General features: G+C 51.6%; 1 protein-coding gene across 2 annotated transcripts in view; it reads right to left on the bottom strand.

Annotated features, from left to right (window-relative positions):
* Positions 1–25,642, bottom strand: part of LOC140394247 (MAGUK p55 subfamily member 4-like) — a 126,509-nt gene extending 100,867 nt beyond the window's left edge. For both annotated transcript variants that reach the window (XM_072481299.1, XM_072481291.1), the window contains exon 1: positions 25,553–25,642. The gene's annotated coding sequence lies outside the window, so the exon portion shown is untranslated. The remainder of the gene's footprint in view (positions 1–25,552) is intronic.
* Positions 25,643–25,891: the final 249 nt, after the last annotated feature.

The raw sequence follows: 25,891 nt of genomic DNA, 5'->3' as shown, positions 1-25,891 counted from the left end.
TCCGGTGGAGGATAGAACTCTCCACCTACAACTACGAGATCTTGTATCGTCCCGGGAAGCTAAACGAGCCTCCTGATGCCCTGTCCTGTGGCACTTGTGCCACCGCACAAGTGGACCGCCTCCGAGCCCTCCACGAGGACCTCTGCCATCCGGGGTTCACTCGCTTTTTACACTTCATTAAGACTCCATCGAGGAGGTCAGGACAGTCACCAGGGACTGCCAAATCTGCGCGGGGTGCAAACTGCACTTCTACCTGCCAGAGAGGGTGCACCTGATAAAGGCTTCCCGTCCCTTTGAACGCCTCAGCATGGACTTCAAAGGCCCCCTCCCCTCCACCGACCGCAACACGTACTTCCTGAACGTGATTGACGAGTACTCCCGGTTCCCATTCGCCATCCCCTGCCCAGACAAGACCGCAACCACCGTCATCAAGGCCCTCCAGGATATCTTTACACTGTTCGGATTCCCCGCGTACATGCACAGTGACAGGGGGTCCTCCTTTATGAGCGACGAACTGCATCAATTCCTGCTCAGCAAGGGCATCGCCTCAAGCAGGAAAACCAGTTACAACCCCCGGGGAAACGGGCAGGTAGAGAGGGAAGACCGTTCTACTGGCCCTACGGTCCAGGACTCTCCCCATCTCCCGCTGGCAGGAAGTCCTCCCGGAGGCCCTCCACGCCATCCGGTCGCTGCTCTGTACAACTACCAATCAGACACCTCATGAACGTCCCCTTGTCTTCCCTAGGAAGTCCTCCTCCGGGACCTCGCTCCCAACCTGGCTAGCGACACCCAGACCCATCCTGCTTCGGAAGCACGTGCGGGCGCACAAGTCGGACCCGTTCATCGAGAGGGTCCACATGCTGCACGCTACCCCCCAGTACGCCTAAGTGGCGTTCCCTGACGGCCGGCAAGATACAGTCTCCCTCCGGGACCTGGTGCCCGCCGGAACCCCACGCGCACCCGAACCTTTACCCCCACCCCCTTCCCCCCCCCACAGCACCTCACTGGAGGGTCGGTCCTCCCGCCGCTCCTACATAGGCCATCCCACCCACCGACGCCCCCTACAGGTGCCTGTAGCCATGTAAAATGGCTAACTCCCGATTAAAATGGCCAAACCCCGATTTAAAATGGCGAACGGAAGAGGCTGATGGGAAAATCAGCCAACAGGACTCAAACAGACAGCTGCAGGTAAAACAGTGTATTCGCCTCTGGGGAAGCCAGACCGAATCGATACTTGCAGCCATCAACATAACAACACCCCAGCCATCTGCACATAAAGTAGCAATTCCAGGAACAATATGCTACAAATTAGTAACACAAAGCCGACCCAGACTTTTCGGCGCCAGCAGGATCTTACACAAAGAGAGGTAAACGACCACCCCTCGATCAAGTAATCGCTCCAGCATTGGATAATATCGAACCAAGTGATTGGGACCAAGTCCAATCACTTGGAACCAGGTACAAGATCCGCCCCGAGAGGCGGGAAGCCCCTGGGGACTATAAGAATAGGGGCCAAATTCAAATTGACCCTTCTTCTCCTCTCCGCACCCTTCGAGACCCTCTGCAACAGCCGCGAGAAACATAAGTCTTACTCCAACGCTCGCTACGAGATAGGCACTCCTGACTATCGACCTGTACCAGCTTTGAATCCCGCAGGCTCAGAACCCATACGAAAGGCCAGTGGGAAAGAACAGTGGGCCAGTTCCAAGTTAAGTATTGGCCTGTTAGTTGTAGGAAGTAGCTTAGAAGTAGAATTAATGTATAAGTATTAATTGCTGTATATAATAAATGAAAGTTGATTTAACTCTTACTAAGCGGTGTGTTGGATTATTAATCATTACTCGGACTTGAACCACGTGGCGGTATCAGAAAGATACCTGGTGACTCAAGAGCAAAGGTGACAGAATAAGAGCAATTAAACTAAGGCTAAAACGAGCAACATTTTGGCGACTCCGCCGGGACCCGATCTAGAAGTGGAAAACCACTCCGGGAGAACCCAAGAAATTTCAATTAGAAACCCAATTGGAAACAGAAAACCACAAGTGTTCAAGCAGTTCTGATCAATAGTCATAATTCGGACGTGTGTGTATGCATGCGTAACTAACAGGGCTATAAGGTAAAACTGATAGATTTTGTTGCATCAAAACTGTCGGAAGTCTGTATTTTCGGAAAATACCGCAAGCCATACCCGCATCTACAATACCGCCTTTCCCCTGTTCCAAATTTAAAAGAAGCAGTCGGATAGGAGAGATGGCCATGCAGGCAATGCAGCGCCTCATGAACCCTGAGGAACCTGCGGTCGCAGCGACCAGCAGCAGTAGAGTGGGACAGTGTCCCATTTGGGAGGAGGAAATCCGGAAATATCTCAAGGGCAAAGGATGGCCCCTGTGGAATGATTTCTGCGATAATGGGGAATCAGGTCCCGGAAGTATAGGGCATACTTGGTGGGAGAACCTGAGCGAGATACACAAAAAGAGCTTAGCGAAAGCTCGCAAGCCGATGGCAATCGTGTCCTGTTTGGCACAATTGCGAGGCACAGAGGAGGTCGTCAAGACGCTTCGCAAAGAAGTTGAGGGCACACATCGGATGAGTAAAGTCGATATGAGCGAAGTTGAGAAAGAGAATTTAGAATTAAGGAGGAAATTGGCAGCAAAGGATGAAGAGGTGGCTGACGCCAAACGGGCTCACCAGTCTTGTCTGGCGCATTTAAGCAGTTTCCAGTCACAGTATGAAAAGGCTCATCAGGACACGCAACGTGCAGTCCTGGTAAGAGAAGAAACAGAAAAACAGGTAGAGACACTACAGAAACAGTGTAGTGATCTCAAGGCAGCCTTAAGAGCACTCCACGCTGCCACCACAGAACAAAGACAGAGCACCATAGATCACGCAAAGTGCCGAAAGCAGATTGCAGAGCTGCAATCGCTGCTTTCTGTTCAGAAAGGATTTCAGGAAACCTTTGGGGAAAAGTTAGACCAGGAAGACGGCCCTGATTGGGAAGGGTTACAAGAAACAGCGCAGAGATATGTTCAGGGAACATGTGCGCAGGGAAAGACCCAAAAGAGAAAAGCACCCCAACCCCCCACACAGCAGATAGTTCAGGCTCCAATGAACCCTGTAACCACCCTCCTCACAGCCACATCGGACGATGCGGAATATCTATATTCCACCCCCTTAACAGTGACCCAATTACGGGACGCGTGCGAGAAGATCACACCGTTCCTCCCCAGCTCAGACCCCCACAGTTAGACGTCAGGCGCACATGTACGTCCTGGACGAGAGAGAGCATGTAAAGCTCATGGTTTTAAGTTTAGACCCGTCGGTAGCAGCAGCCCTTCCCGACCCACAGATTGTAGGAGGAGGCACCCTTGCAGAAATGTATACCGCGATCCAGGATGCGATTGGGTATAACCGGGGTGACCTCGTAGATGGCCTCAATAAATGTAGGCAGAAGAAATCTGAGCACCCCACAGCGTTCGCTGGACGCCTGTGGATTCACTTCACAGCAGTCTTTGGAGACGTAGACCGTGTCCATTTGTCCCCAGACAACATGGCCAAATGGACCCGCACCCTTATCTCCCATGCCACAGATGCAGGACAGAAAGCCTGTACGAGTTATGATCCCTCAGAAGAGGCCCAGAACGAGAAGTGGGTGGTGAAAAGATTGTCCCGCGCTTGGGAGCAATCTGTTCAGAGTAAACCCACAGCTAAAAACACGGAAGAAAAGCAGGCCGTCGCAGACATGCAGGCAGTAAAAACAACACATCACAACCCCGCCTGGGTAAATGAGAGAACGAACAGCTCCCCACCCAAATCACAAGAATGTTACAACTGCGGACAGTTGGGACATTTCGCAAAAGAGTGCAATGCCCCTAAAAAGCCACAGAGAGCCCAACAGACAGGCACTCTGATTAAGAAAAAGACAGAGCCAATCCATAGCGTTTGCGCCCGTTTGGATCGGACGGACTTGACCGGAACGGACTGATGGTGTACGGGCTCCCCCAGTTGGGTCTGCGACACCCTTTGGGATAGGTCAGGACGACCCGTAGTCGCAACGAAAATTCGGGGACAGCCTATCGAATTTCTTTGGGACACAGGAGGGATCCGCACCACCATAAATTCCTCCACCCTATTTCAAAAAGACACGTGGCCCACCACAGCCACTATCACCCTCAGCAGCTTCACAGGCCACTCACAGCAGGGACACATCACAGCCCCTGTACCCATTCAAATCGGAACCATCACCACCAAACACCCCGTAGTTTTAGTAGACCTGCCCCACACAGCAGAACACATTCTGGGAATTGACTTCATGAATTCCCACCACCTTTCATTCGATCCAGTCAACCAGTGTGTCTGGAAGATGGCAAAATCCACTAGAGCCCCCGCAACGCTCAACATAGGCAAATATATGAATAAAATTAGCGCAGTAGGCGAATTTTGGTTCAACCCGACCACGCTTAGTACGGACAAGCAGGTTAGGGCAGTTCTGCAAAAGAACAGAGCAGCATTCGCGACCCACAAGCACGACTGTAGACGGATGACTGGCTCCGTACAAGTAACAGGACCTGACCCTCGACCCCAAAAACAGTACGGATTTCCCCTAGAGGCAGAGGGAGAAATCTTAAAAGTAATAGAGAGCTTATTAGAGCAGGGCGTACTTAGATCAGTAGCCTCCACTAATAATGCCCCGATTTGGCCAGTGAGAAAGCCCGATGGATCATGGCGACTGACCATCGATTATCGGGAGCTCAACAAAGTCACCCCCGCAGCAGCCCCCACCGGAGCAACAAGTCCTGAGACCATGCTCAAGCAGGGACTCAATTCCTGCTACTTCACGGTTTTGGACATCAGTAATGAATTCTGGTCCATTCCATTGGCAAAGGCGTGCCAGTACAAATTTGCTTTCACTTTTAAAGCACAGCAGTACACGTGGACATGCCTGCCACAAGGCTTCCATAACTCCCCCTCCATTTTCCACCGACAGCTGGCAAATGGATTCGCAAAATTCTCTCACCCCGAATGTCTGGTACAGTATGTAGACGATCGACTACTGCATACAGGCACAAAGGAAGAGCACATTGAGCTTCTGTCCGAACTCCTGGAACTATTACATTCAATTGGTTGTAAAGTCAACCCCAAAAAGGCCCAGATTTTGGAAGAAAAAGTGATATATTTGGGAACAATTATCACGCGCGGTAAACGCGAGATCGAGCATAAAAGGATTGACTCGATCGCTAAATTGCCCCATCCCCAGAACGTTTCAGCCCTCCGGTCGTTTTTAGGACTGGTTGGCTACTGCCGAAACCGCATTGACGGTTTCGCCAGCAAGGCAGCGCCCCTCTCAGACCTCCTAAAGAAAGGAGCCCCCTGGGAATGGCTTCCGCAGCATTCGGATGCTGTGGACTCTTTAAAACAGGCACTCATAGCAGCCCCCGCACTACAAGTTCCAGACCCGCTTTCCCCTTACGCCATAGAGGTAGCGACCACAGACCGCACCCTTTCAGCCGTGCCCCTGCAGGAATGGCACGACCAGTTAAGACCCGTAGCTTACGCCGCCCGACTTTTAGATGCTGTGGAGCAGGGATTTTCAGCCTGTGAGAGGCACCTGCTCGCAGTTTTCTGGGCAGTCCAGTACTTTTCATATATTACCGGACTGAACCCCATCACAATCCTGACCGAACACACCCCCACCCAACTTTTACTGGACGGACAACTCAAGGACGGTACAGTAAGCCAAATAAGAGCAGCCAGATGGAACCTTCACTTGCAGGGACGGGACATCACAGTAAAAAGGACAAAGACACACACCTACTTAGCCGACAATTTACAGTACCCCGGAACCCCCCCATGAATGTGAGATTATCTCTCCACACCACAACACAGGCCCCTTTATCGCTAAAACAGCCCCCAGAAAGATAGGTAATTCAACTCAGAGCCCCCCGCACACGGACACGTGTGAGCCCATTAAGATTTATGTGGATGGATCTTCCACAGTCTTAGATGGGAAGCGCATAACAGGTTGCAGGATCTATGTCGAGGACGCGCAGGGGCGCGCCCTCGAGGAAATAGCGTTGAAACTACCCGGACACTCAGGCGCGTAGGCAGCAGAGCTTGCGGCCATTGCATACATAGTTGAGCACCCAGATTCCTTCCCCAGCCCAGCAGACATATACTCGGACAGCCTCTATGTCTGTAACAGCCTCACGGAATTTCTGCCCCTGTGGGAAGCAAGAGGATTTGTTTCCGCAGACGGAAAACCCCTCCCCTCAGCCCCATTACTCCGCCATATTTTAGAAAAAGCCCAGAACAGGACTTTTGGGATCATAAAAGTCCGCAGCCACCATCGTTCCTCCCCCCCTGGAAATGTAAAAGCCGACGCACTGGCTAAGGCAGGTTCCAGACATGGGTATTTTTGGAAACCCCCCGAAAGCACGCCAGTAAGTGCAGTTCAGGTCACACAGACTAGAATCGAGGATCTAGTGGAGGCCCAGAAGCAGGACAGCAATCTCTCGGAGATTATAAAAGGAAAGTCTCCCGCCTCCTACGAGAGGTTTAGAAATTCACTGACCACACATGACGGTGTGGTGTTAAAAAACACCCTTTATGTAGTTCCTGGACAGGAACCAATTAATTTGTTTGTTCCATGACGGTCATGGACATCAGGGAATCGATCCCACTACAGCCCATCTCAAACAGCTTTGTTGGTGGCCAAATTTAAAGGAAGATGTAAGCCATTACATAGAAAATTGTCTTATCTGTGCGCAGAACAACCCCGACAGATATGCCAAAAAGGCCCAACTCAGCCACACCCGACCCGTTAATGGCCCCTGGACTAACCTTCAGATTGATTTTGTAGGTCCATTGCCCCCTATAAATATGTACTTGTGGTCATAGACACTTTTACAAAATGGGTGGAAGCATTTCCAGCCCGCACAAACACTGCAAAAACCACAGCCAAGATTCTAACCCACCACATCTTTACAAGATGGGGACTCCCCCGCAGCATTGAATCGGACCAAGGTTCTCATTTTACGGGACGCGTCATGTAGAACGTCCTCACGATATTTGGCATCACCCAAAAATTCCACACAGCATACCACCCACAGTCCAGTGGTATCGTGGAGCGCATGAATCGGACCCTAAAAACCACCCTCAGAAAAATGGTCCAACAGAACAACACCACTTGGAACTCAGTCCTCCCTTTTGCCCTGATGTTTTTGTGTAACACTATTTCTACATCCACAGGTTACACCCCACACACCCTCATGACCGGACGCCCCATGAAAGGCACGGAATAATTGTTAGGTTTAGACCTGACCAGCCCCGAAGTAACGGCCCTCACACACGAGAAAGGCGTGGAGCAATTAGTTGCTAATGTTAAAACGGCTCAGTTAGCAGCCGCAATAAAATTGGCCACCAAAAAGAAACAGAGCAAGGCTTGTTTCGACAAGACAGTGCATGCGACTGAGTACGATATCGGTCAGCAAGTGATGCTGTCTCTATATAACCCCAGCACATTCCTGTCACCTAAATACTCGGGTCTGTATTCCATTGCGGACAAAGGAAGCCCATCCGTTTACAAAATAAAGTACCCCAGTGGTAAGACTGCGTGGTTTCATATAAACCAGCTGAAGGTTTATGGAACACAGTCGAACCACACACACCACGTCATGCTTGACGCAGCAGACCACACCCCACCCACAGCCAACGTAACCCTACCAATCCCCACCACGTCCAGCCCAGCCACGGACTCGACCTCGACTCCACCCCCGAAATATACACTCCGCCCCGGAACGCCCACAGACTGCAGCAGCAGAAACAGCGACTGTGACTCGGACGATAGCCACAGCACGCCTCCCTACTATCCCCATGTAACCGGACCCACACCCAGCGACTCCGACTATGATCCAAGTGATCCCTTCATGATCACTTTTCTAAATAAACCCCACCACCAACCACCGAACCACACTGACGACCCCGATTTTGTCCCCACCCAACTAGACACCAATTATTGGCACCGTGACAACTCATACCGACTCGTCCGCAACGACGAGAGCGACCCCAACACACACCATGCAGCCCTTTCAGCCCCAATCCACTCCAGAGTTTAGCACCCGGGAGAAGAGGACGACCTTGGGTCTGACTCCCAAACCGCCAACCCCTTTGCGACCCTGTTCGCAACCGAGAAATGAGGTGTCCAGATGATGTTTTAAAAGGAACCGCTTGGGAAAAGTGTTGTCCTTTCTGATGGAACCTGCAGAATGTTTTATGTTGTTTGTAAGTTTGTTACATGTTGTATGTCCGACAGGAGAATTTTTTCTCACTGCCACACGCCCATTCGGCCGAAACCTCTGAGGACTTGCCTTCAGAGACCCACCGTTGCCAGACGCTTGTTCAGAGGAACTAGCTTTTCCGCTGATACTTGTTCGGGTATCAGACGCCCGATCATAACTGCCCTTCTGGTTCGAGGGATAGAACCACTATGGCAGCCCCACCACGATGACTACATTTTTGCCCGTTCTTGTCGGTTGCTCAGGCAGTGGAGAAACGGCTTGAGACCCGCCCTGCCTGAGGACCCCCCCCCGCTGGTCAACTACGCTCGGGTAGGGGAGATACGGCATTGGTAGCCGTCCTACCCGGGGACTCCATTTAAATCTTACCTGTCGCGGCCCATACACACGTCATTTGGCATTTTTCATTTCAAAAAGTTTGGTTTGTTTAGGGAACCTTTAGGTTGCCCGCCATCTGCTATTTACATCCTGGAACATTGGGATGGTAACTCAGCACTGGTTCTTGATTGGGAAGTGTGCCGTGTCCTAAAATTTGTTTTTTGGGAAAAAATGAGGGACTCACACATAGTGATCAATTATAAGGGAATAATTGGCACCAAAGGACAGACACACTAGCATACCAGATATGAAACAAAGATAGTTACAGACACTATGCTTGTTTCTACAGAACTCCAGAAGCTCCAGGCCGGAGAAAATAAAGAGAACACAAAGAAAGAAAAGGACCAAGAACAGCCATGAGGACTTCCTTCATCGTGATCAACATACTATTTTTGGACATTTGGTTGCGCGTGACTGCGAACCCCATGACTTCAAACCCCCCAGCCGTTAATGTTTCACTGCCCCGCAGTACCCAGAGCCCAGTCACCAGCGACACTGCATCATCCTGGTGTGCCAGGTTCATAACCTGGTACTCCCTGTCCTATGTGATTGAAACACTGTTGGCGTTGGCGATACTCTGCTGTGTAGTGCGACTATGCGCCTACGTAAATGGAGGAGAGCCTACCGCGCTCGAACCCCGGTATATAGGATCAGATCCCCTATGTTCGGTTACGACCAGACCCCCAACCCCCGCGATCTATAATAAAATAATAAAGTGCATTCACTTGCGTTTATTGTTGTTGTAAATAAAGAGATGTAAAAAAAAACACTTTTTCATGAGCAAAGAAATTGTATGATCCTGAGCTTGACTGCCAAGCCAGGAAAGACTGTATGAAATGCTGTGATTTTTGTTGTATGATTGAGGAAGGTAGGATAATGGAATGTTTAGCGAGGGTAGTATATTAAGGATAAATTAGAGGTTCCAAGTTTGTTGTTTTGTAATGCATGTCCCTGTCTGACATAGCGCCCTTAGAATCGTGAGTTAAAATTTTTTGTGCATAGCTATGGTCAGTGCAGAGGCCATGTAGGAGGTGTCCCCCCCGGTCAGGGAATGGAAAATAACAATTATGATGTGATCCTTCACGCTTCGCGTTAGGATCACAAGGAGGGTATGTAGCCATGTAAAATGGCTAACTCCCGATTAAAATGACCAAACCCCGATTTAAAATGGCGAACGGAAGAGGCTGATGGGAAAATCAGCCAAAAGGACTCAAACAGACAGCTGCAGGAAAAACAGTGTATTCGCCTCTGGGGAAGCCAGATCAAACCGATACCTGCAGCCATCAACATAACAACACCCCAGCCATCTGCATAATAAGTAGCAATCCCGGGAACAATATGCTACAAATTAGTAACACAAAGCCGACCCAGACTTTTCGGCGCCAGCAGGAGCTGACACAAAGAGAGGTAAACGACCACCCCTCGATCAAGGAATCGCTCCAACATTGGAGAATATCGAACCAAGTGATTGGGACCAAGTCCAATCACTTGGAACCAGGTACAAGGTCCACCCCGAGAGGCGGGAAGCCCCTGGAGACTATAAGAATAGGGGCCAAGTTCAAATCGACCCTTCTTCTCCTCTCCGCACCCTTCTTCTCCTCTCCGCACCCTTCGAGACCCTCTGCAACAGCCGCGAGAAACGTAAGTCTTACTCCAACGCTCGCTACCAGATAGACACTCCTGACTATCGACCTGTACCAGCTTTGAATCCCGCAGGCTCAGAACTCATACAAAAGGCCATTTGTTTCCCTGACCTGGTGGGCCAGTTCCAAAGTTAAGTATTGGCCTGTTAGTTGTAGGAAGTAGCTTAGAAGTAGAATTAATGTATAACTATTAATTGCTGTATATAATAAATGAGCGTTGATTTAACTCTTACTAAGCGGTGTGTTGGATTATTAATCATTACTCGGACTTGAACCACGTGGCGGTATCAGAAAGATACCTGGCGACTCAAGAGCAAAGGTGACAGAATAAGAGCAATTAAACTAAGGCTAAAACGAGCAACACGCCCCCTCTCGTGTCAACCATTTCCCCCACCAGCGCCGTCTAGGGGTGACGAAGCTGCCATGGGGGACGAAGCCACGCTCCCGCCGAGGCTCAGACGATCCAGGAGGATGACCAGGCCACCCGACCAACTGATTGCTTCACTGTAACTGTAAATGAACACTGACTGTATATATCCTCCATGCTTGTAAATATTCTCTACAACCCTGTAAGGAGGTATCACGGTACCTCCATATCTGATCATACCATGTTAAATGCAATTGTAACCACTGGCCACCACCCCCGCCGGACTCTTTTTTAACAGGGGGTGAACGTGGTATTATCAGGTATTGCAGTACCCGAGAGGCTGTAGACCATTGGGTAAACCTAGGAGTTTACCATTGGCTGTTTGGTATGTAGCTCCGCCCTGACAGGCGGGGTATAAGAACTGGTGCCGTCCCAGCACCCCTCATTCTGTGCCGAAGCTGCTGGGGAACAGATCTAGGGCGAAATACTCCGGTATCGGCGCGATGTCCGCCGACCGGCGGTCAAAGCGGAGCAAATCAGTCGGGCATCGCGCCGCCCCAAAGGTGCGCAATCCTCCGCATCTTGGGGGGCCGAGCCCCAACCTTAAGGGGCTAGGCCCGCGCCGGACTAATTTCCGCCCCGCCAGCTGGGGGAAAAGGCCTTTGGTGCCCCGCCAGCTGGCGCGGAAATGACATCTCTGGGCGGCGCATGCGCGGGAGCGTTAGCGGCCGCTCACGGCATCCCCGCGCATGCGCTGTGGAGGGAGTCTCTTCCGCCTCCGCCCTGGTGGAGACCGTGGCGAAGGCGGAAGGAAAAGAGTGCCCCCATGGCACAGGCCTGCCCGCGGATCGGTGGGCCCCGATCGCGGGCCAGGCCACCGTGGGGGCACCCCCCGGGGCCAGATCGCCCAGCACCCCCCCAAGGACCCCGGAGCCCGCCCGCGCCGCCTTGTCCCGCCGGTAAGGTAGGTGGTTTAATTTATGCTGGCGGGACAGGCATTCTAGCAGCGGGACTTCGGCCCATCCGGGCCGGAGAATCGCGGGGGTTGGGGCGCCAACCGGCGCGGCGCGATTCCCGCCCCCGCCGAATATCTGGTGCCGGAGAATTCGGCAACCAGCAGGGGCGGGATTCACGCCAGCCCCCGGCGATTCTCCGACCCGGCGGAGGGGTCGGAGAACCTCGCCCCTAGCCTATTAAAGCCTTCAGTTATGTTACAACCTCGTCTTTGAGTTTAATTGATCGTGCATCAGTCAGAGTATACATCAAGGAAGCAGCTTATGCTACATGACAAAATTAGTTCAGTAGGGGATTGTGAACCTGAATTGTAGCTCCAGTATACAGGAGGTTGAGAGTAGTGAGGTCATGAATAAGGTTTCAAAGTTGCAGGAGTGTACCGGCAGGCAGGAAGATGGTTTAAAGTGTGTCTTCTTCAATGCCAGGAGCATCCGGAATAAGGTCGGTGAACTTGCGGCATGGGTTGGTACCTGAGACTTCGATGTTGTGGCCATTTTGGAGACATGGATAGAGCAGGGACAGGAATGGTTGTTGCAGGTGCCGGGGTTTAGATATTTCAGTAAGCTCAGGGAAGGTGGTAAAAGAGGGGGAGGCGTGGCATTGTTAGTCAAGGACAGTATTATGGTGGCAGAAAGGACGTTTGATGAGGACTCGTCTACTGAGGTAGTATGGGCTGAGGTTAGAAACAGGAAAGGAGAGGTCACCCTGTTAGGGGTTTTGTATAGGCCTCCGAAAAGTTCCAGAGATGCAGAGGAAAAGAATGCAAAGATGATTCTGGATAGGAGCGAAAGCAACAGAGTAGTTGTTATGGGGGACTTTAACTTTCCAAATATTGACTGGAAATGCTATAGTTCGAGTACTTTAGATGGGTCCGCTTTTGTCCAATGTGTGCAGGAGGGTTTCCTGACACAGTATGTAGATAGGCCAACGAGAGGCGAGGCCATATTGGATTTGGTACTGGGTAATGAGCCAGGACAGGTGTTAGATTTGGAGGTAGGTGAGCACTTTGGTGATAGTGACCACAATTCGATTATGTTTACTTTAGTGATGGAAAGGGATAGGTATATACCACAGGACAAGAGTAATATCTGGGGGAAAGGCAATTATGATGCAATGAGGCAAGACTTAGGATGCATCGGATGGAGAGGAAAACTGCAGGGGATGGGCACAATGGAAATGTGGAGCTTGTTCAAGGAACAGCTACTGCGTGTCCTTGATAAGTATGTACCTGTCAGGCAGGGAGGAAGTGGTCGAGCGAGGGAACCATGGTTTACTAAAGCAGTCGAAACACTTGTCAAGAGGAAGAAGGAGGCTTATGTAAAGATGAGACATGAAGGTTCAGTTAGGGCGCTCCAGAGTTACAAGTTAGCTAGGAAGGACCTAAAGAGAGAGCTAAGAAGAGCCAGGAGGGGACATGAGAAGTCTTTGGCAGGTAGGATCAAGGATAACCCTAAAGCTTTCTATAGATATGTCAGGAATAAAAGAATGACTAGGGTAAGAGTAGGGCCAGTCAAGGACAGTAGTGGGAAGTTGTGCTTGGAGTCCGAGGAGATAGGAGAGGTGCTAAATGAATATTTTTCGGCAGTATTCACACAGGAAAAAGACAATGTTGTTGAAGAGAATACTGAGATTCAGGCTACTAGACTAGAAGGGCTTGAGGTTCATAAGGAGGAGGTGTTAGCAATTCTGGAAAGTGTGAAAATAGATAAGTCCCCTGGGCCGGATGGGATTTAACCTAGGATTCTCTGGAAAGCTAGGGAGGAGATTGCTGAGCCTTTGGCTTTGATCTTTAAGTCATCTTTGTCCACAGGAATAGTGCCAGAAGACTGGAGGATAGCAAATGTTGCCCCCTTGTGCGCTGTAATGTTCTATGTTCTATAACACAACAGAGTGCACAAGGGGCAGGATCCCTCACTGAACATTCCTGCCTTTCCACTTAATTGAAGAGACAGAGACCAATCACAGTTTCCCAATGAGTCTGTTCAGCTAAATCTTCAAGCCAAGCTCACGGAACTTAATTTTTAAAAAAATATTTTTATTAAGGTTGTTATGGGCCAGGGTTCAGCGAACCCCAAAGTGTATCATGGAGTTCACCGTGCCCGGCGGACTACCTTAAATTGTATCAGGCTGAGCCTGGCACATGATGAGGATGTGTTAACCCTGCTTAGGGAATCTGCCCATAGCCCCGCCTCTATCTCTCCTCCTAGCTCATCCTCCCACTTGCCCTCAAGCTCCTCCACCGGAGTTTTCTCCGCCCCCGAAAGCTCCTGGTAAATATCTGAAACCTTCCCCTCTCCCACCCAGGTACTGGAGACGACTCTATCCTGTATCCCCCGTGGCGGCAGCAGCAGAAAGGCCGTAACCTGCTTTATCAGGAAGTCTTTTACCTGCAAATACCTAAACCCGTTCCCTGCTGGCAATTCAAATTTATCCACCAAGGCTTTCAAGCTGGGGAAGCTCCCGTGTATAAATCGATCCCCCAACCTCCTAATTCCTGCCCTTTGCCAACTCCGGAACACGCCATCCAGCCTACCTGGTACAAACCGATGATTATTATAAATCGGGGTCCAAATCGATGCTCCCTCCACTCTCTTATATCTCCTCCACTGCCCCCAGATTCTCAGAGCCGCCACCACCACCGGACCTGTGGAGTATCGGGCCGGCGAGAACGGAAGAGGTGCCGTTATCAGTGCTCCCAAACTTGTGTCTTTGCATGACGCCGCCTCCATCCGCTCCCACACCAACCCCTCCCCCACTACCCACTTCCTGATCATGGCTATATTAGCCGCCCAGTAGTAATTGCAGAAGTTCGGCAGCGCCAACCCACCCTCCCCCCGACTGCGCTCCAGCAACACTTTCTTCACTCGCGTGGTTTTATCCGCCCACACAAAGCCGGAGATAACCTTATTCACCCGCTTGAAAAAGGCCTTTGGGATGAAGGTGGGGAGGCACTGAAAGACAAACAGAAATCTGGGGAGGACCATCATTTTCACGGTCTGTATCCTCCCCCCCAGTGATAACGGGAATATGTCCCATCGCTTAAAGTCCCCTTCCATTTGTTCTACCAACCGGGATAGGTTTAACTTGTGTAGTGTCTCCCATTTCCAGGCCACCTGGATTCCCAGATACCGAAAGCTCTTCCCTACCATTCTAAATGGCAGCTCTCCCAGTCTCTTCTGCTGCCCCCTTGCCTGGATCGCAAGCATCTTGCTTTTCCCCATGTTCAACTTATACCCCGAAAAATTGCCAAATTCCCCCAGGACTCACATTACTGCCCCCATCCCCTCCAACGGGTCCGGAATGTACAAGAGCAGGTCATCTGTGTAAAGCGAGACCCGGTGCACCACCCACCCCCCTCCCCCCGAACCAGCCCTTTCCAGTTCCTAGAGGCTCTTAACGCTATGGCCAATGGTTCTATGGCCAGAGCAAACAGTAACGGGGAGAGGACGCACCCTTGCCTTGTCCCTCGGTGTAGTTCAAAATACGCCAACCTCAGCTGGTTCGTACGCACACTCGTTATTGGTGCCTGATAGAGCAACCGCACCCAGTCAATAAAGCCCTCACCAAACCCAAACCTTCCCAGCGACTCCCACAGGTAATTAAACTCCACCCGATCAAAAGCCTTCTCCGCATCCATCGCTACCACCAACTCCGCCTCCTCTCCTTCTGAGGGCATCATAATAACATTCAAAAGCCTTCGAACATTGGCCTTGAGTTGCTTGACCTTTACAAATCCCGTCTGGTCGTCTCCTATCACTCCCAGGACACAGTCCTCTATCCTCTCACGGAACTTAATTAAATAATTCAGCCAATCGTGTCAATCCTAGAAAAATCCAAAATTAATCTTGTGTTCTCTCACTGTTCCCGTACCTGCCTCTGCTTCGATTTTTTGTTGTTGTCAATATTCCCTTAAAAGATGCAAGCCTCATCCCCATCCACTCACTCCCTGAGGTAAAGCATTCTGAACTCCGAGAACTCACTGTGTAAAATACAGCTCAAAGGTACAGCAAGTAATTAGGCTTTTGGCGTGAGGGGGAATGGAGTATAAAAGTAGGAAAGTTGTTTTCCAACTGTACAGGTCATTAGCAAGACCACATCTGGAGTACTGTGTACAGATTTGGTCTCCTTATTTAAGGAAGGATATATTTGCATTGAAAGCATTTCAGAGAAGGTTCACTGGACTGATTCCTGGGATGAAGGCTTATGAGGAATGGTTGAGCAGGTTGGGTCTGTACTTTTTGGAGTTTAGATGAAGGAGAGGTGATCTTATTGAAACCTTATCCATAAGGCACAAGTCAGGAGTGTGATGGAATACTCTCACACTTGCCTGGATGAGTGCAGCTCCAACAACTCAAGAAGCTCGACACCACACAGAATAAAGCAGCCCACTTGATGGGCACCCCATCCATAAACATTCACATCCTCCACCACTGACACACAGTAGCCGCAGTGTGTACCATCTAGATGCACTGCAGAGGAACTCACCGAGGCTCCTCAGCAGCACCTTCAAAACACACGACCATCTTGAAGGACAAGGGCAGCAGCCACATGGGAAAACCACCACCTGGAAGTTCCCATCCAAGTGACTCACCATCCTGACCTGGAAATATATCGCCGTTCCTTCACTGTCACTGGGGTCAAAATCCTATAACTCCCTCCCTAACAGCACTGTGGGTATACCTACAATACAGTGACTGCCGCAGTCAAGAAAGCAGCTCACCACCAACTTCTCAAGGGAAATTAGGGATGGGCAATAAATGCTGGCCTACCGAGTGGCGTCCACATTTCCATGAATGCATTTAAAAAAAATAAGATCCTGAGGGGACTTGACAGGGAGGATGCCGGGAGGATGATTCCCCTTGTGGAATGTAATCAGTGGAATCTAAGCTGGGACATGTATTCCTAATGACTCACACCACACCAACATGACCCTTTATCCCGAAGCCAGTCAGGTTCTCAAGGAAGGCCCAGAGATCTACTGAGCAGTCACAGGTTGAGTTGGGATTGGCCTCCAGGAATGTACTATGAAGGGTGTGTTGTGTTGGCGCTCGGGATCCGTGGAACACATACAGGTCACCAACACTTGAAATAGTGCAACACTATTTTATTGAATCATTAACTGTTTAACATACTCTGACTGTGGGTTAACACGATACTAGCTTTAACTAAAGACCTTTTCCTTGTCCTAACCAGTCGATGCACTCAGCACATGGTGAATGTCTGTGTTGCAGGCTGTGAGCTCTGTCCTACTAGCTAGCTGCAGCTCGAATGAGCGGGAACTCTGATGGCCCCTGTCTTTATAGTGCGTGTGCTCTGACTGGTGATTGGCTGTGGTGTTGTGTGTGTTGATTGGTCCCACTGTGTGTCCATCAGTGTGTGTCTGCACCATGATATACTGGTGTATATTATGACATCCCCCCTTTTATAAAAGAATGTACATGTGTGGCAATAAATAGTGTATGGTGAGAATGTCCCTAGCTACATGTGTGCGAAAGACATATTTACAGGACTGTGTACATGAGAACTAAGCTATTTACATGGGAAGGTACCTGGAGCAGAAAAACAGTATGCAGCAAGAATAAGGAGATGAACACAATATACAAACCATGTAAATGATCAAACGGAAGAACAGAACAATTCAGAAAGTCTACAAGTCCACAAAGTTCACAAATTAAGTCTCTGAGGTGGGCGACGAATTCTGGTTGACCGCCTCAAGGGTGGGTCGGGAGCCGCCGGCTGAGGAGTGGGCTGGACTGCGTCAGAGTGAGAGGATGCAGAGTGACAGGGATCTCTGCATAGTCCATGACAGGGTCAGCAGGAGGGCGAGGCGACAGTGGAGGATCACGTAGCGAGCGTGGAACGAGACGAAGGGCGCGTCGATTGCGGCACAGAATGGAGCCATCCGGTAGACAAACCAGGAATGAGCGGGGGCCACCTGCCGAAGGACAACAGCGGTTGCAGACCAGCCACCATCCGGAAGATGGATGCGGACATTGTCATCTGGAGCCAGAGCAGGGAGATCAGCTGCACGGGAGTCATGAGCCGCCTTGTGCTGTGCACGAGACAGCTGCATCCGTCGAAGGACCGGAATGTGGTCAAGGTCTGGGACATGAATGGACGGCACCGTTGTCCTCAAAGTACGACCCATGAGCAATTGGGCTGGCGACAGGCCAGTGGATAGTGGGGCGGAGCGATAGGCCAGCAAGGCAAGGTAGAAATCAGACCCAGCATCGGCAGCCTTGCAGAGGAGCCGTTTGACTAGATGGACTCCCTTCTCCGCTTTGCCGTTGGATTGGGGTTACAGGGGACTGGATGTCACATGGGCAAAATTGTACCGCCTGGCAAAGTTGGACCATTCCTGGCTTGCGAAGCAGGGGCCATTGTCCGACATAACCGTGAGTGGGATGCCATGTCGAGCAAAGGTGTCCTTACAGGCACGGATGACTGCAAACGATGTGATATCGTGCAACCGTATCACCTCCGGGTAATTTGAAAAGTAGTTCACGATCAGGACATAGTCTCTACCCAGCGCGTGGAACAAGTCGATGCCACCTTGGTCCAAGGTGACGTGACCAACTCATGGGGCTGCAGGGTCTCACGTGGTTGGGCCAGCTGGAAGCGCTGACAAGTGGGGCAGTTGAGCACTGTGTTGGCTATGTCTTCATTAATGCCGGGCCAGTACACTGCCTCTCGGGCCCGTCGGTGGCACTTTTCCACGCCAAGATGGCCCTCGTGTAGATGTTCCAGGATGAACTGGCGCATGCTATGCGGGATGACAATGTGGTCCAGTTTCAGAAGAACCCTGTCTACTACCGCCAGATCATCTCTGACATTATAGAACTGAGGGCATTGGCCCTTGAGCCACCCATCTGTTAGGTGACGCATGACACGCTGTAGCAAAGGGTCAGCTGCCGTCTCGCCTCTCGCGACGAGGCGTTCATCCATGGCAGGTAGATTGGAGGCCACGAAGGCCACATGGGCGTCAACCTGGCAGACAAAATCCCGCTGGGTCACATGGAGTGTTGACTGCCCTGGAGAGAGCATCAGCAATGACGAGGTCTTTGCCTGGGGTGTATACCAGCTGGAAGTCATATCGCCAGAGCTTGAGAAGAATACGCTGGAGGCGAGGCGTCATGTCGTTCAAGTCTTTCTGTATTATATTGACCAGTGGGCGATGGTAGGTCTCGACGGTGAATTGAGGAAGTCCGTACACATAATCGTGAAACTTAACCACACCGGTCAGAAGGCCCAGGCACTCCCTTTCTATCTGCGCGTAACGCTGCTCCGTGGGGGTCATGGCACGTGACGCAAATGCAACGGGGGCCCATGATGAGGCCTCATCGCGTTGCAGGAGCACTGCCCCAATGCCGGATTGGCTGGCATCGGTCGAAATTTTGGTCTCTTTTGCTGGATCAATGAAGGCTAAGACCGGGGCCATGGTCAGTTTTGCCTTGAGTTCCCTCCATTCTCGCTCGTGGGCAGGGAGCCATTGGAAGTCTGTTGTCTTCCTGACCAGGTTCCTGAGAGCCGTAGTATGAGAGGCGAGGTTAGGAATGAACTTCCCTAAAAAGTTGACCATGCCCAGAAATCGGAGGACCGCCTTCTTGTCCTCTAGCATTTTCATGGCTGTGATAGCAGCCCCTTGTCCACATCCGGCCGCACACCCAACTGGGAGATGTGGTCCCCGAGGAACTTGAGTTCCGTCTGACCAAAAGAGCATTTGGCCCTGTTGAGGCGGAGGCCCTGCTCACGGAGACGTTTGAATACGCGCTGGAGGCGACTGACATGCTCCTGCAAATGGACCAAATGATTATGTCGCTGTCATAGACGCGAACCCCTTCAATGCCTTCCATCATTTGGTCCACAATCCTATGGAACACTTCTGAAGCAGATATGATCCCAAACGGCATCCTGTTGTAACAATATCTGCCAAAGGGGGTATTAAATGTACACAGTTTCCTGCTGGATTTGTCAAGCTGGATTTGCCAGAAACCTTTTGAGGCGTTGAGTTTGGTGAAGAGCTTGGCGCGAGCCATCTCGCATGTGATCTCTTCGCTTGGGAATTCTCTTGGGAATTGGATAATGCTCCCTCATCATATTGCGATTTAGATTCTCGGGATCAATGCAAAGTCTCAATTTGCCGGAAGGCTTTTTTACACATACCATGGAACTGACCCAGTCGGTTGGTTCCGTGACTTTGGAAATCACTCCTTGGTCCTGGAGGTCCTGCAGCTGCTGCTTGAGGAGGTCCTTGAGGGGTGCTGGGACCCTGCGAGGTGCGTGCACCACAGGCGTGGCGTTCTGTTTCAAGAAGATCTTGTAGGTATATGGGAGCGTGCCCATGCCTTCAAAGACGTTGTGGTGCTGGTTGATGATGGCGTCGAGTTGCGCCCTGAAGTCAGTGTCCTGAAAGGCAGACGTGTCATCAGGAGAGAGAGAGTGAACTCTCTGAACTAGGTTCAAGAGCTTGCATGCCTGCGCGCCAAGCAGGGAGGCTTTTGAGGAGCCCACGATTTCAAAAGGAAGGATGGCTTGTGTGTCACTTCAAGTTGGCACGAGCCGCTGGCATCAATGGCATAGCCATTGTAATCCAATAGCTGGCAGGCAGATGGAAGGATGGCTGGTTTGACACAAAGGCTTTGGAGGTCAGACCGCGCAATGAGATTGGCGGAGGCACCAGTGTCCAGGCGGAATCGTATTTGGGACCGGTTGACCGTCAGGGTGGCACACCACTCATCGTCTGGATCGATGCTGTATACCGATAGAGGCTGGATTCTTTGCTTCTGGGACACCCTGTTAGTTGTCACGATACCGACTCGAAAAGGCGCCTTCGGGTCCTCGGTGTCATTGCTGTGTGGGAGGTTTGCATCGGACTCGGTGACCGTGGGTTGAATTGCCCGGACGTTCCTGCGAGGCTGGCTGAAGCGATATGAATTGGCAGGCTGAGCTGCTCGGCAGAAGGCAGCATAGTGGCCAAGTCTGCCACATCTTAGGCATTGTCGGGATTTGGCAGGGCATTGCCGTTTTAAATGGGCGGAAACACAGTTGCCGCACGTCGTAGCGTCAGCACGTTCGATGCGCCACCACGCATGCGCGGTGCGGTCGTGCGTGGTGCGCGTCTGCGCAGTACGTTCTTCGACGTCGCCGTCTACTCGTTCGGAGCGCACAAGCGCGGGAGTCCGCGAAAAGCGTGCAAAATGGCCGCCCTCATCCAGGCTGAGGCCCTGGAGGTGCTCAATCACTTGGACCCCTTCCGCCTCGTGGGGACCTTGCCGCACCGTTTCAGCCACTTGGATGTGGGAATACCGACTTGTGGCGTTTTCGTGTAGGACACAGGTCTCAATGGCGGTCGCTAGGGTGAGTTGCTTTACTTTGAGAGCTGCTGGCGTAGGGGGTCCGACTGAACACCGAAAACGATCTGGTCGCGTATCATGGAGTCGGAGGTGGGCCCGTAGCTGCAAGACTGCGCAAGGATGCGGAGGTGCGTGAGAAAGGATTGGAAAGGTTCATTCTTACCCTGCAAACGCTGTTGGAACACGTAGCGTTCAAAACTTTCATTCACCTCTACGCTGCAGTGAGTGTCAAACTTGAGGAGGACCGTCTTGAACTTTGTTTTATCTTCATCATCCGCAAAGGTGAGAGTATTGAAAATGTGGATGGCATAGTCCCCGGCCGTGGATAGGAGGAGAGCAATCTTCCTGGTATCCGAGGCGTCCTCCCTGTCTGTGGCCTCAAGGAAGAGCTGGAAGTTCTGTTTGAATATCTTCCAGTTGGCCCCGAGGTTGCCAGCGATGCGGAGCGGCGGCGGAGGGCGGACGCTGTCCATGTTGCAGGATGACGGAATGCTGGCGGAAGGCAGATCACTTGCAGGTAGGTCTAAGAAGTGCTATTATCCCTCAACTACTGGTATCATGTTGTGTTGGGTGCTCTGGATCCGTGGAACACATAGAGGTCACCAACACTTGAAATAGTGCAACACTATTTTATTGAATCAGTAACTGTTGAACATACTCTCACTGTGGGTTAACATGAATAGGATGGGAATAGAGGGATACGGACCCAGGAAGTGTAGAAGATTGTAGTTTAGTCGGGCAGCATGGTCGGCACGGGCTTGGAGGGCCGAAGGGCCTGTTCCTGTGCTGTACATTTCTTTGTTCTTTGTTCTTTGATACTAGCTTTAACTAAAGACCTTTGCCTTGTCCTAACCAGTCGATGCACTCAGCACATGGTGAATGTCTGTGCTGCAGGCTGTGAGCTCTGTCCTACTAGCTAGCTGCAGCTCGAATGGGCGGGAACTCTGATGCCCCCTGTCTTTATAGTGCGTGTGCTCTAACTGGTGATTGGCTGCGGTGTTGTGTGTGTTGATTGGTCCCACTGTGTGTCCATCAGTGTGTGTCTGCACCATGATATACTGGTGTATATTATGACAGGGTGGAATGGGTCAGCTCAGTGTACATTCTCGAGGGAGCATCAATCATTTTGTCATTGATTCGGTGACACCAGAAGGACGACCCCTTATGACTAACACCAACCAACCAGGTTGGTGAAATCCAGCTGCCATAGCAACCATGTACAAGCTCTGTTTGACAGTGCATCTGCTCTAATCCTTTAAGTAATTAATCCTGACACAGCCTCAACTCAGTTAATCAACTCAATCTCTCAGGGCGCCTCATCGATGAGCTAATCCCGCTGGGTGTTAAAGTGGTTCGATGCTTGCCAGAGAGCCCTCGGACTAAAGGAGGAACATCATCAGCAAACAATGCAAACTGACATGGGGAAGGGTGCAAGACCTTCTGATCTAGAGGTTATGTTAGTGTAGTTGTGTTGCTGGACCATTACACGGGTTCAAATCTCACTGTCTGGGATTAAAGTGCTGGTCTTGAAGGGCAGGAGCATCACGGCATAGAATGAAGCGCATGAGGTAGTGTAATGGAGGTGATGGAGGACATTTTACACGGTTGTATTGCTGTGTGTTGCCACCCTGCAGAGATGCACTTGCTTTTCCCATCACAACCTGCCCCCTTCTGTGTTTCTTTTCAGGGTTTTTCTATTGTATCTCCTGTAGCGCACAAAGACTCCATGAGACGAATAGAGTGAAATCGATGAGGCTTTATTAAGCGTGTCTGTTCCCCCGCAGCTCGATAGTAAACTGGCCTGCGGGGGAAGACTCCGGCTTCTTATACTCCGCCTTCAGGGCGGAGCTTGAGGTCAACGGCCAACCAGGACCCGGGATCTGTCAGCCAATGACATTAGGGCTTCCAGTCCCACATGACCCCCAATACATACTACCACATTCACCCCTTGTCAAAAATGAACCCGGCGGGGTGATGCTTCGTATGGTGGTAAGGGTTTACAGGGCTGGTCCTGGGAGGACAAAACATTCACATGGCAATACAGTATTGGACAATTTTGTCCTGTTGCAACTATTTACAGAGGGTATAGGAAGAAAAGCAAAATGTTCTTGTGAACAGTCCATATTTGTTTTACATTGACGCCACGAGTCGGTCGGGCGGTCTGGTCGTCCGTGTCGATCGCCTCGGCCCCGGCGGTGGTGGTGGTGCTTGTACCAGTGTTGTCGCCTCCAGGAGCCGTACGGTTTCAGCTTGGGCTTGATTCTTGGTCGGAGCTGAGGGGAGGGGGACCGATCCTCCTGGGAAGGGGGCGGTCGCGGGGTGCGGCGGTGGCAGGAAGGGGGGGGGTGGGTTGATGGTGTCGGGGGGGTGTGCGTGTTGCCGGCGGGCGCCAGATCCCGCAGGGAGACCGTGTCCTGTCGGCCGTCGGGGTACTCCACGTAGGCGTACTGGGGGTTCGCGTGGAGGAGGTGAACCCTTTCGGCCAACGGGTCCGCCTTATGTGCCCGCACATGCTTTCGGAGCAGGATGGGTCCTGGGGCCGCCAGCCAGGTCGGCAGCGACGTTCCAGAGGAGGACCTCCTAGGGAAGACAAGGAGACGCTCATGTGGCGTTAGGGACGCGGAAAACTCCCTCCTCTCCGTGGCGAGTGTTGGCCGGGACCCAAAGCGGTAGCGCCGGCGGCGGGTCATACATGGGCTGCGGGGAGGGGGGTTGGGGGGCGTAGGCGGCGTGCAGGGCTCCCAGTTCTCCCGGGACCGCGGTGGTCGGGACCCAGAGCGGCTGCGCCTGCGGGTCGTACATGGCGTGCTGGGGGGGTTGGGGCGCGTAAACTGCTTGCAGGGCTCCCTGTGCTCCCGGGACGGCGGCGACCTCGCGGGACCGGCACACAACTGCATAATGGCCCTTTTTCCCGCAGCTTTTGCAGATTGCTGCGCGGGCTGGGCAGCGCTGCCGGGGGTGTTTCGCCTGGCCGCAGAAATAACAGCGGGCGCCCCCGGTGCGACTCGACGTTTGGACCGCGCAAGCCTGTGGGGGGGGGGTAGGGGGTTTGCCGCGACGGGTACGTACGGGGCCCAATGGGTTGCCGCGCGGTCGGGGCCGTAGGCACGGGTATTACGCGCGGCCACGTCTAGGGAGGCTGCTAGGGCCCGTGCCTCTGAGAGTCCTAGCGACTCTTTTTCTAGAAGTCTTTGGCGGATTTGGGAGGATTGCATACCTGCCACAAAAGCATCGCGCATTAACATGTCCGTGTGTTCGTTTGCGTTCACCGACGGGCAGCTGCAGGCTCGTCCCAAAATCAGCAGCGCGGCGTAGAACTCGTCCATCGATTCTCCGGGAGCTTGCCGTCTTGTCGCGAGCTGGTAGCAAGCGTAGATTTGGTTAACTGGGCGAACGTAGAGACTTTTCAGTGCTGCGAACGCCGTCTGGAAATCGTCCGAGTCTTCGATGAGGGAGAAAATCTCCGTGCTCACCCTCAAGTGCAGGACCTGCAGTTTTTGGTCTTCTGAGACTCGGCCGGTGGTCGTTCTGAGGTAGGCCTCGAAGCAAGTCTGCCAGTGCTTGAAGGCTGCTGCCGCGTTCACTGCGTGGGGGCTAATCCTCAGGCATTCCGGAATGATCCTGAGCTCCATAGTCCTTTTTTTTAGGCACGCTTAATAAATTGTAGCGCACAAAGACTCCATGAGACGAATAGAGTGAAGTCGATGAGGCTTTATTAAGCGTGTCTGTTCCCCCGCAGCTCGATAGTAAACTGGCCTGCGGGGGAAGACTCCGGCTTCTTATACTCCGCCTTCAGGGCGGAGCTTGAGGTCAACGGCCAATCAGGACCCGGGATCTGTCAGCCAATGACATTAGGGCTTCCAGTCCCACATGACCCCCAATACATACTACCACATCTCCCCATCTCTCTGTCTCTCACCAAATTCCTAACTTTTACTGAAGTCATGGAACTCCATTGAGGGAAATCATTAAACACCAGAAAATGAGAGTCTATCAGAGCAGGAAAATGGGTTTTACATCAGAAATAAGTCAGACTTTAAAAGGCTGGGCAATGAGGCGGTGATAATTGTCAACTCGAGCAACACAGCCGATACTGACTGGGTCTTTTTCTTAGCTGCAGCTGGAGTGAAAGAGGAACAGGACAATTCGAGAATAGGCCACTCAATCCACCCAAACGTCTCTCTCGCGCCGGCATCAAAGCACATCCTTCCATTCCCAAAGGAGCAGGAGCCCCAACCTGGCTAACTTGAGATCAGTTAACGCGGAGAGCAGGGCAAGAGCTATTTATGATGGAGTTTCCCTTCAATCTTCCAGACTGTTGCCCCTCTCCTGTTAAATTGCCACCAATTTAATTGTGCTCAGATTGGGAAAAATATAAGGAGACGGTTACGGAGACAAACAAACTCTGAAGCAGCTGGACTATCAGATCATCGAGATGTTCCCTCCCACACTCTCTCCATTTCGCACACATCACAGATTTTTGACTAAAAGCTCGAGCTTACTTACCACTGACAGGCTCCTAGTGAGGTGAACCTGATTGAATCAGACCCGGAATCTGAAGCACTCCATATCTGTTGTTGCTCCTTGCAGTGTTCCTGCACACTGCTTTCACCACAGCTGCCAGTTACTGCAGGGACACTGTAATCCCTTAATGCTCTCAGGATCCTCAGCAATCCTTTCTCTAATACACATCCAACATTGGCTGGCAGCAAGTCATTACAACATAAAACTAACAGACTCCTCTACTCTAATTCTACAAGGAAGGTCAGCATGCTGAGGATAAATACTCTGAAGTTTAAGTGCAGTATTGGGAACGGCCCCGTGGCTGAGGTTCAAGCCGCACCA

The sequence above is a fragment of the Scyliorhinus torazame genome, chromosome 2, assembly GCF_047496885.1.
Source record: "Scyliorhinus torazame isolate Kashiwa2021f chromosome 2, sScyTor2.1, whole genome shotgun sequence".
NCBI lineage: Eukaryota > Metazoa > Chordata > Chondrichthyes > Carcharhiniformes > Scyliorhinidae > Scyliorhinus > Scyliorhinus torazame.
This window is presented reverse-complemented; position numbering and strand designations above follow the sequence as displayed.